A 12,005-nucleotide genomic window follows, 5' to 3' on the forward strand; every position below is an offset into this window, starting at 1 on the left:
AACCGCCCCCTCCCCGCGCCTGCCCTCCCGCCTCCTCGGTCCCCGCCGCGCCACCCCCCACACATCCCTGGCTGCCGCCGACCCCCGCAGGCCCCCGGAATCTGAGTTTGAAACAGAAGGTGGCCCTTGCTACATCCCTTTGGGGGCACGTCCCTTGGCCTTTCTAAGCCTCAGTTTCTCCACCTGTGAAATGGTCACCCTAACAACATTGCTCCGAGAAGGCAATGGCACCCCACTCCAGTACTCCTGCCTGGAAAATCCCATGGACGGAGGAGCCTGGTAGGCTGCAGTCCATGGGGTCTCTAAGAGTCGGACACGACAGAGCGACTTCACTTTCACTTTTTACTTTCATGCATTGGAGAAGGAAATGGCAACCCACTTGCCTGGAGAATCTCAGAGACGGGGGAGCCTGGTGGGCTGCCGTCTATGGGGTTGCACAGAGTCGGACACGACTGAAGTGACTTAGCAGCAGCAGCAACAGCAGCGCTACCAAGTTTGTGCCGCCCAGAGGTTGAGAAAAGGAACCTGCCGGATCAACATCGACGATGTTCTCGTTTCTCTAGGTACCGCTGCTGTCCTAAACCTCCCGGGATCTTCCGCCCATCCTGCCCAAGGCCTCTTCTGATGGAGCAGACAGGGCGGCTTTTCAGGTAGGCACTCTAGACGGCCGCCTCAGGGACCGGCGGAAGACTCTTCCTCGGGTTTATTTGCCCTCCAGGTTCTTTAAAAGCCTAAAGAGCAGTTATTTTCATTTTTTAAAATGATGTCATCGCAGTCTGAGAACAACCAGGCACGTAGCGATTAGGAGAAGTTGAGGGTGCAGCCCCGGATGGCCTGGACTCTACATATGGGTCTGAATAGAGAATGGCCACCCCGTGCCCTCTGGGCTCCTCTTTCCAAATGCAGATACCTCCCACCACCCCCACCACCACCCCCATCCCCCTTCGGAGAGTGGACAGTCGTTCAGGCTTTAACCCTTTGGAGGAGCAAGAAAGGGAAAGCCAGAGCCCCCAGGCGACGAGGAAGGTGGGAGCCACTTCCCCCGCTGCCCACACCCGCCTCACCCACGCCCACGGCTGCGGTCAACAGAACACGAGGTGGGGTTGGAAAGCCCCGGGTTTCACCGGGCCTAACCGCCCACTTCTTTGCAAACGCGGCACGGTAAGAGCCGCTCTGCCTCGAAGTTCCCCCATTTGGCCATTCGTTTGGATACTGGAACTCCCTTTCCAGCCAGAGCCCCGAGGCCGAGAATCAGCCTCAGGAGGTGCGCTCCCTCTTCCCCCCGACACACGCTGCAGCCACAGACCGCAGAAATCCAGGTGGAGACAGGTCGAGAAAAACAGGTGCTATAAACATCCCAGTCCAGCGAGTTGGGAGACACGGCTCGCAGGCAGCCCCTCCCCGCTCACCCTCTTCCGAGCCGGGCACTTCCGGCCATCATTGCGCTGCAGGCGGCTCTCGGAGTCGGGAGGGGCGGACTCCATCTGTTTCTGAGGCCTGGCTTCCCTTTCCTGTCCCCAGACCCCCTAAGTGCCTAACCTGAGGGTTTTCTCTGTACTCTGGATACCCTCCCTAACTGCCATTCGCAGACGGCTCCCTTCCTGCGCAGATATTTTTTTTAAAGGCTTCTCCCAGGGACCCCAGGCTGTGTGGCCAGTCTTCCGGAAATGCTGGCTCCTGTTACAAAGATGCATGAGGGGATGCTGCCTGAGGTTGGAAGGCAACCAACTAAATCACATCTTAAAATGTAAAGTTTGATTCTGAATTTTTGATAGCACTTTTTGTGTGGGGGGAGGGGGGTGATGGTGGGGAACAGGCTGGAGGCAGACTGTATTTAAAAGAGGAGGAAAAGGAAGGGGGGAGTTAAGTATATGCAAAGAGTGGGTATGGCCACATTAGAAAAGAGAATTGCTTTCCCAGCACGCTGGTTCCCAGTTTAGTGGGACCTTCTGAACCAGTCTCCTGAGCCTGGGACTTGTTGAGGTGCATGCAGCTCGCTGAGAAAGAGCCTGTTGGACAGAAAAAGACTCCACTGGGGAAAAGGCTAATGAAGTTCCACCGCCTGGGGCTAAGGGATTCAGACACAAAAATTGTCCCCAGGATCTCAGAGAATCTCATGCCTCCAGGAGAGAGTGGCAAAGAGCAAGGCAGGTTTGGAGATGATGAGTGAAACAGATCTGAACCACCAGTTTTCAAATGTGACTGTAAAAATAAGCTCTCACTAAATACTAAATAGAGCCCTGGTTTGAAAATGAAGTCACATCCCCTTCCCAGTGTGGGTGCTTACTCTACAGTGTCTGTGCACAGGAAACACTTGCCCAGCTCATCACACTGAACCCTACTTAGATTGTACTATTGCTAATTGCTAAGTCACTTCAGTCGAGTCTGACTCTGTGCGACCCCATAGACGGCAGCCCACCAGGCTCCCCCGTCCCTGGGATTCTCCAGGCAAGAACACTGGAGTGGGTTGCCATTTCCTTCTCCAATGCATGAAAGCGAAAGGTGAAAAGTGAAGTCATTCAGTCATGTCCGACTTAGCGATTCCATGGACTGCAGCCTACCAAGCTCCTCCATCCATGGGATTTCCAGGCAAGAGTACTGGAGTGGGGTGCCATTGCCTTCTCCAGAATGTACTATTAATTCCCTGTTATTACACATGAGAAAACTGAGGTCAGAGAGACTAATTAACTAGCAAAGGAGAGTTTCAAGCCCAGGGATCTGACTCCGGTGGCTACCTGTGGAACCTCTGCTGTAGGGTAATTGACTCTGATGCTCTTTCTGACCAGAGATTGGAATGACTCCACTTCAGCCTTCAGCTGCCTTTCACAGTGAGGAAGACATTGCTGTAACACCCACCAGCCTCTAGCAGGCCCCAGTGATTGCAGCTTCATTGAAATTGATGGTTTTCCTGAGGGGGCCATGCAACCTATTCCAAGACTCCAGAGTACAGAGGAACAGACTGCCCATAGGAGGAGGACTCTGAGTGGCCTGGATATAATCATCAAGGTCAGGCCTTCCTGTGTGATTTCAGGACTACAAGGAGCCCCAAGTGGCCTTCTAACTAAAAATCAACCATTAAAGAACCATTGTGCTCAACACAGAGTCAGATGTGTGCTTACAGGTCACTGCTGTCTCATCTTGGGCCATGCGCCAAGGCGACCCAAAGATATTTGTCTAGCTTTCCTAGTGTTTTTTAAAAGTTGAGTTAATTACCAAGCATTTAAAATTGGAAGATGGTACAGAAATATCTGAATTTTCTTTCTTTTTCTTTTAGCTTCTCCCCCTAAATCTTAAGAGCTGGCCACACTGATGAGTACTTTGTGGTCCACCACAATCCCAGCCATCGCATCCTGTTTTTCACTCCCATCCTCCTGTTGGCCCATTAACATCTGAATTTGCTGACCCCCATCTCTCTCACTAAAATGCAGTTATTCACTGAAGAGGTAACTGTTGAGTCTAACTAGTCACATTCTGGTTTGGATATCTTTTCTGGAGAGCTGGTTGTGATAGAACAGTTGAGGTAAGTTAAAGTGAGGGTAGAAGAGAAAGTAGGGCTCCCCTGGACAAGGCGCCCAGCCATACCAGAGCAGAGCAGATTTCTGAGATCCTGGAAGACCGCAAGATGAGAAATTAATGTTTGAACAACTGACTTGGATGTCAGAACATCAGCTGCTTCCCAGAAGCTCATCCTTTCATGTATCTTTGCAAGCACCACACTTTCATTAGCATCTTGGGCTGCCTTCCCCAAACCTCCTTCTGGAAGTGCCTTGGGGAGTGTCCAGAAGCACACCCTGGAGGTGATTAGAGGGCGGCCGGCTCAGGCTGTGAGCAAGCCCGAAGGAATGGATCTGGCTTTAAACCAGGACAGAACTGAGCCTGGAAGAGGAGCTGAATAAAGACAAGGACCAAGTGATTAACTGGGGTTTGAGCAGCCAGGAACTGAAGCACGGTCTCATTCACCAAGATGGTGAGCAGCTGTGAGCTCTGAAATGTGGACCACAGGAGGGAAAACCATCTTTCCCAAACTTGGAAGCTTTCCTGCCAAAGCAGTTTACTGTGCCGGCAGAGAGGAGAGAAGGTTTTGTGTGGCGACGTGAAGGCAGATGAGATGGCCTTAGACTACCTGATAGACCTTGGGACATCAGCCTTCCCCAGATGTCCATGGGGGAGAGTTTCAGCCCTGAATATTTGAACTCGGACCTTCTTGGCAGCAGTCCATAGGACAAGTGTGTCAATAGAGCCCCGGATGTGTACTCTGGGGTGTGGAGGGTGTGAATGTGATGAAGTACTTTTAGGGCTTTCAGAGAAACAGGAAATTCAGTTATCAGAGACAGGAAAGTCTGTCCACCTACTTTCAAACCCAGTGGATAGTGTGGCACTCAGACTTGTCACAACTGCCTTTGGAAAAGGCGACAAATTAAGAGAGCAGGGAAAGAGTAGGAAAGGCCTCTTCAGGGAGTTGACTGGCTGGGTCAGGGCATGTTCTCTTCAGAGAGCCTCCTGTCACCTCCTACGTTAGTGGGAGCCCCTGAAATCCCAGCATTCAGCCTTGCCACCATCATCTGCTTTGTATCCAGTGGGACTAATCTCACTGTGAACTCGCTCCTGTTCTGCCGGTCCTAAAATCCCCCTGGCTCCCAGAGGCCCTGTCCTTCTCCTATTCTGTGGCCTCTCCCACCCTCCTCACTCTTGAAACTCTTCTTCCGTGACATCTGGAGTTCATAATCCATGATTAGCAAACTTTCCTTTATCCTCAGTCTATTCTCTGAGCATCCCCTTCACTTCTTTCGCTATGGGACCCCTAGCTCTCCCCTGAGTTCACTGCTGACCCCACAGCCTTCTCCAGTGGGGCCTGAGTCAGCCTTCTTCCCTAGGCCTAGAGGGGAGATAGGTGTCCTCCGTAATCCTGATTGTCACCTTTGCAAGTACTCTCTTGCATACCACATTCAGTTGCATCTTATCAGATTTTACCAATCGCTGCTATCTTCTCCTGACCCCCTGGCCATATTTTGTTTGCAGTTTTTCTAGATCTTGGTTCATCATCACTCACTCTTTCTAACACTGTCTTAACTCTTGGTGACTTGGTATACATGTCAATGACCCTTCCAATACCCAGACCTTTCAATCTCTTGAATTTCTGTCCTCCAGTGATTTTTCCCTCCCTTCAACCCATAGCTGTGATTAAACAGCAGTCCCTCCATAATCTCAATTTTATGCATCCTCCTATCGTTCCAAGTTATCCCCTTGCTTGATCTCAGTTATCCTCTGACCCAATGAGAACCTTCAATCAATTGATCCCACCACCCTTCACTGTTGCCCACCCCTTTGATGTTCTTACTCCCTCCTGACCCAGTGTAAAATTTCATGACCATATCACCTGGAGAAATACACCCAGCCAGGCTGCTTGACCTCATTTGAAGTTCATATTGATGAAACTTAAGTGGGCCCTTAGTGTTTCCCAACTGTAATACTTAGGTTCCCTGGTCCACTCACTCACCTAGGCTCCTGGATGACAGTTTCATCCTTTCTTTTCTCTTCTCAAACCCTTCAGATTCCCTCCACACTCTCTATCACCTGAATTCTAAAAGAATCTACTGGGATTCTTTTTCCCCTGGGAAAATAGAAGGAGCCAAAGGAGAAAGCTGCAGATCCCTAACATCACATTTATCCCCTGTCCAGCAGCTTCATCTTCATACTTTGCCTTTCCACCTACTATCTCAGTGCTGACTCATCCATCAAAAGCAAATTCCTCCACTTGTGTAGGCAATCCAGTCCCTCTCACCTACTCACGGACATTACTCAGTAATTCTTTCTTTCCTCCCCTACACCAGATTATTACTCTGCTGGATTCTTTCCATCAGCACACAAACATGCTATTATTTCCTGCATCTTAAAAAAAAAAAAGAAAAGTCTTTTAATGACTGTACTTGCCTTGGCAGCTTCTGTCGCATTTGTGTGCTCCACTTTAGAGCAGATCCCTCAGAAGACTCATCCGTACTTGCTATGCCCAGTTCCTCTCCTCCAGTCCTCTCTTACACCAACCCCACAATCAGGTCTGTGTCCCTCAGAGTTCCACAGAAATTATTCTGGTCCTAGCCACCATGACTTAACTAAATCCAGTGGTCGATTCTCAGTTCTCATCTTATTAATAACATCTGATATAATGGACCACATCCTCCTCCTCCATATATGTTTTTCCCTAGGCTTCCAGAGCATCTCACTCTCCTCTCTCACTGCACCCACCTTCTTGGTCTCTTTCCATGGCTCCCCCTCTTTTCCCTGACCTCTAAATGTTGACTTGCCCAGGACTCAGACTTCAATCCTCTGCTCTTTTTTATCTACCTCTTTTGATGATCTCATCTAGATATGTGGTTTTAAATACAACCAATACACTCATGACCCACATTTATATGTCTAGTCCAGACCTCTTCCCTGAACTCTAGACTCATATATCCAGCTGTCTGCCCCATATCTCCAAACTCAAGATGTCCAAAACTGAAGTCTCGAGATGCTCCCCAAACTTGATCTACCTGCAGTCTTTCCTATCATAATGGTGGCAACTCTGTTCTTTCAATGGTTCAGGCCAGAAAACTGAGTTACCCTTGACTCTTGTCTTCTTCTCACTCGCACATCAGATCTGGTAGGAATTAACTCTACCAACAGAATACACCCAGAATCCAACCACTTCTCACCTCTTTCCTGGCTGCCATCCTAGTCAAAGACACCATCGTCTCTCTCCTGGATTACCACTGTGCCCACCTGTCAAGTCTCCCCACTTCTACTCTGACCTTCCGCAAAGAAGCCAGAGTGATCCTTTTAGAATGTACTTTAGACCATATCACTCTCTAATCAAAACTTCCAAAGCCCCCTCTCCTCTAATTCTTTTAGGCTTACTCTTTAATAAGTCCCTACTCCTCTCAGTATAAAAACTAGTCTTTATGATGGCCAAAACAGGTCCTGCATTAATTATCTACCCACCTCTCCCAGCACTCACCTCTTTCTTCTTTGGAGTATTTTATTTTATTCTTTTTTTTTTTTTTTTTGGCCAAGCTGCATGACATGTAGGATCTTAGTTCCCCAACCAGGAATTGAGCTCAGGTCCCTGGCAGTGGAAGCACAGAGTTCTAATCACTGGACCACCAGGGAAGTCCCTGTCTTCCTCTCTGGATATTCCCTTCCTCACTCATTCTGGGAGCCCAGCCTCCTTGCTATAGATGTACCCTCTACCGGAACACTCTTGCCCTGAGTCTACTTCCAGCTTTCTCATTTCTGCAGTCTTCAGATTCTCAACTTTTCAATAAGACCCATTGGACCACCCTGTGTAATACCAAAACTTGCCCTTTCCCTGCATCCTGACACTCTTGATCACCCTTAACCTGCACAACCTTGTTCTTTCCTGTCCCCAAAGCATTTATTATCTCCTAACATACTATATGATTTATATATTTATGTTTATTGCTTATTATTATCTATCTTCCCCTCAACTCCACCCCCACAGGGATCTCTCTATATATTGTTCACAAATATATCTGAGATGGCCAGAGCAATGCCTGACACATGGTAGAGAAACCAATGCATGTTTTTCGGAATGAGTGAAAATATCCAAAATTTCTGTGCCAAGAGCAAAGGGGAAAATGGAACCGGAAAGAGCAGTTGGAGCTGACCATAAACGCATGATTCATGGGCAAAGTCAGGTCAAGTTGGAATGAGCAAACAGTGCTCATAATCGCTACATAGATAGATAGATGATAGAATCTCCCGCACGGTAGGTGACAAAGTGACTTTATTTACCACATATAGAGTAATAAAAGCCTGGACCAATGATGCTGACTTACCCAAGTTCCCATCATTGTCGGTTGGTTTTTAGCTGTTCTCCCAGCCCTAAGTGGGCCAGTTACAGTTGACACTTGAACAACGTGGGTGTGAACTGCCTGGGTCAACTTGTCCGTGGGTGATTTTTAATAAATGTAAAATCAGCACTCCCTATTTGCAGGTTTCTCATTAAGGGGTTCAATCAACCACAGACTGTTTAATCCATGGATATGGAGGGTCAACTGTATTCAGTGGACTATACCATCTTTCATGAAGTATTTGAGCATCCACGGATTTTAGTATTTGCAGAGACTGCTGGAACCAGTGCCCCGTGGATACAGAGAGACAACTGTACAGGTTGACAGAGCCACCAGAGACAGTAAAGGCCAAAGGACAGGAACCTACAAGTGGAGACTTTGAAAAAGAAACTCCTGTCTCTTCACCTCTTCCTTTAAGTGCCTTCTCAGTGAAGGATGCTGCAGTACCAGATGTCTGGGGTAGTACTCAGGCCATTTCATCAGGTTTCTGCCATTATTGGATGCAGATGGTTAATAGTTCTGCTTGCCTGGCCCCCATATGTCCACTGTTAACAGAGGCCTCCTGGAGGCCTTGCCTTCCTTTCCCATAGGGATTACAGCCTCCAGGTTGACTGCCAATGTATTCCTTCTCGAAAGATGCCAATGTTATGCAAGGAGCCTCTGCACTAAAGATAAACCAATTAAATAAGGCTCCTGGGGCCCTCCAGACATTTCAGATGGAGACCCTGTGGTATCAACAGTGTGGCTGCACTGGGAGTTTGAGGCCAGTATAAGGTCTGGGGCAGGAGGCTTTACAGGTCCTGAGGCGAAGTAGAATCTCAGAGCCTTTACAGAGTTGAGGCTTCATCTCATGACAGGCCTAAATAACTGCAGGCAGAACTTCCAAAGAGCTCTAGGCAGAAGCTCCAGAAGATCCCCCTTGACTAGACATAAAGACAAGACCCAAGTTTAGAAGACAGACGCAAACCAATTTGCCTTTTTTCCAAAACAGGGCCCTGTTCAGCTGTACCTTCATCTTAAGCAACGTATGTGCATTGATGGAGCTTACCTGGTGCCAAGAGTGTGGTGAAAGGCATGGAAATACGGTAAGCTGGTGTCATTTTCTCCATAGGAAACCTTCATTCATAAGGAAGGCATTCATCCTTAACATGAATAGGGATGCCCTGTGTGGTTTGGATTAGACACAAAACACAGCGGAAGAAACAGCACTCCTGTATAACAATGTAATTTAAATTAGTTAAAAATATTTACCCAGTCTCATGAGAGAGGTCAAAGGCTTAAAGTATATTCTCAACGCTCAGTCTAACATCTCTTTCCTCCACTGACCATTGCCCTATTTTGGTCCTCTTCACTCTCCCCAAAGTCAGTTAACAATCCTCCCCCACCCTCTGTACCTCCACCACACACACACACACGCACACACACACACACACACACACACACACACGCACGCACGCACACAGGTTCTTGATGCCCTTCCTCCTAGCTTCTGTCTCCTTGGACCTTTTCTTTTCTCCATTTCCAGTGTAACAATTCCTGGCCTCTCAGGCCCCTTTCAAGTCTTAGTTCTTCCCAGATCTTACATCGGATCAGCACAGTAGCAGACTAGCTGAGCTGGAATCTTTCTTAGGCAGTAATTGGGTAAAGTTGTACGTATTCATGGGGAGATACTGTATAATCCTATGCCTTTCCTCTGTATCTCTTTTAAGGATGTGGTTTTAATATCCACATCCATCAGCATTTTCTTCCTAGGAGAAAAGAGAGTGAGGGAAGGAAAAGAGAGTGAAGGGAGTCAGAGTGTGTCTAGGGAAGGAACGGGGCAGAGGTTCTTTTGATCTGCTCCTTACATTCAGCTCAGATGCCTACACTGGACAGTGCCCAGGTTATTGGTAGATTCTGGGACATTCCTACGTTAGCATAATCAAAAAGAAAACTGAACAAAACCAATAAGAGGTTAAGGCACCAAGTCAAAGTAGAGAGGCATCTCTGGGCCTCTGAACTTGACTTGAAACATTCCGTATGAAGGCAGGAGCTGGGAGGAGGAAAAAAAAATGAAAATTGTGTCTTGATTATTTTTTTTTCTGATTACAAAAATATGTTCAATGTAGAAAACCAGAAAAATACAGAAAAGTACAAAAAGTGATTGGAAAAACAAAAGAAGCAACACTTGTGTTCCCGCCACCCAGATATAATCAATATGAACATATTTGTTTACATTTACAATGCATGCATATTCTTTTTAAATCAAATTATAAACATAGTATATACATTCTTTTAGAAATTTTTTCTCATTTAACAATGTATCATAATTTCCCCAAGTCATTAAATATTCTTACATACAATATGATTTGTTAAAGCTGTTCATGATTTTATGCTGTGGATTTTGTGCCATGGAATTGCCCAGTTTTATGTGGGAGAGTATTTAGGTTGTTTCCAAGCATAGAATTTTAATTGTGGCAAGGTTGTCTGCACCACCTGTGTTTTTGGACAATCTAACCTTCTTCCCTTACCAGCAAGTAAGGATCCCTTCGAAGTTCTAGACCAAGAGAACCCTGCATTGGCAGAAGTAACTCCTCACAAGCATTCAGCTATCCTTGTGTCCTTCAGAGAAAGCCTGGCATTAGGCTTACTCTGAGCATCAGAGTCGGAGAAGGCAATGGCACCCCACGCCAGTACTCTTGCCTGGAAAATCCCACGGACGGAAGAGTCTGGTAGGCTGCAGTCCATGGGGTTGTGAAGAGTCGGACATGACTGAGCGACTTCATTTTCACTTTTCACTTTCATGCACTGGAAAAGGAAATGGCAACCCACTCCAGTGTTCTTGCCTGGAGAATCCCAGGGACGGGGGAGCCTGGTGGGCTGCCGTCTATGGGGTCGCACAGAGTCGGACACGACTAAAGCGACTCAGCAGCAGCAGCAGCAGCAGCAGCAGCAGCAGCAGAGTAAGGATACTTACTCTTATGGCCAGGCCATTCTTGAGCAGATGGAGGGAAAATATTTGTCATTCTAAATCAGGGAGTCCACCCAATTCATTCAATGCAATCATCCTTAAAAATGTATTTTTGTGCTAGTCCTGAGCTAGATATTATAGAAGAAAAGATATGGTTTCCATGTCACATAAACCTGCACTCTGTGTGTGTCGACAAACATAGAAGTGTGAAAGAGTCAGATAGATTATGTGTGAATGACTACGTGCTAACTCTGTGGTTCGAATCACAAGTGCTTTGGGAGGTGAGAAAACTGCAAGCACAAGGTAGACTTGAGTGGTCTGGGAAGACTCCATGGAGAAGGTGGAGCTTGGAGGCAGGGTGGACTAGGAGCATTCCATGTGGAGGGACACAGAGGCCAGAAACACAGGAGGCAAGAAGGAGGTGCGTGTGGCTGCAGTCTGCGATTGAGGGGGAAGTGGTCCATCTGATTGGATAAGTCATAAATGGGGCACATGCAGAGAGGGTCAAAAAGATGTTTGGCTCTAATTCTGTAGCTGTTTCCCCTTGTACCAGAGGTGTCACATCAAGAGAGGAAATGTCTAGTCAAATTCAAGCTGAGTTGTTTTTGTTTTTTGGTGTGTGTGGGGTAGCAGGGTGGGGCCAGGGGGATGGTTTATACATAGAACTTCTCGAAGCCTTTAATATTGTTTATGTATGTGGCAAGGTCAAGAGAGGAGGGAATCTGACTTCCCAAGAGTCTTTGACCACAGAATCTTGTTACCATGGACCATCTCCTTGGGTGTTCCAGGAGACGCAATTAGGGGCTAGTGAGGACTTCGCTGGTGATGCAATGGATAAGAATTTGCCTGCCAATGCAAGGGACACCAGTTTGATTCCTGGGCCGGGAAGATCCCACATACCACAGGGCAGCTAAGCCCATGCACCACAACTACTGAGCCTGCGCTCCACAAAGAGAACACCACTCTGCTGCACAACCAGAGAGTAGCCGTCACTCGCCACAACTGGAGAAAGCCAGTGCACAGTGACAAATTTTCAAACTGGAGAGTAACACGTGAGGGAAAACAAAGTTTTGGAAGGTTGATCTCATAGCAGAATGTAAGGTGAACGCGAGAGAAAACAGCCTGTATTCAGGCAATACAATTAGATGATTGAATAAAGACTCCAGATAAGTGGGCAGGGTTGGAGCACACTGGAGCCGAGAATG

The 12,005-nt window shown here is 47.5% G+C and overlaps 1 long non-coding RNA gene across 1 annotated transcript in view; it reads left to right on the plus strand.

Moving 5' to 3' along the window:
* Window positions 428-12,005, plus strand: part of LOC106502609 — a 48,666-nt gene continuing 37,088 nt past the window's right edge. Inside the window, exons 1-2 of the long non-coding RNA XR_001296255.2 lie at window positions 428-650; window positions 8,842-8,935. This is a non-coding gene — a long non-coding RNA (uncharacterized LOC106502609). The remainder of the gene's footprint in view (window positions 651-8,841; window positions 8,936-12,005) is intronic.

This window comes from Capra hircus, chromosome 11 (assembly GCF_001704415.2).
Source record: "Capra hircus breed San Clemente chromosome 11, ASM170441v1, whole genome shotgun sequence".
NCBI lineage: Eukaryota > Metazoa > Chordata > Mammalia > Artiodactyla > Bovidae > Capra > Capra hircus.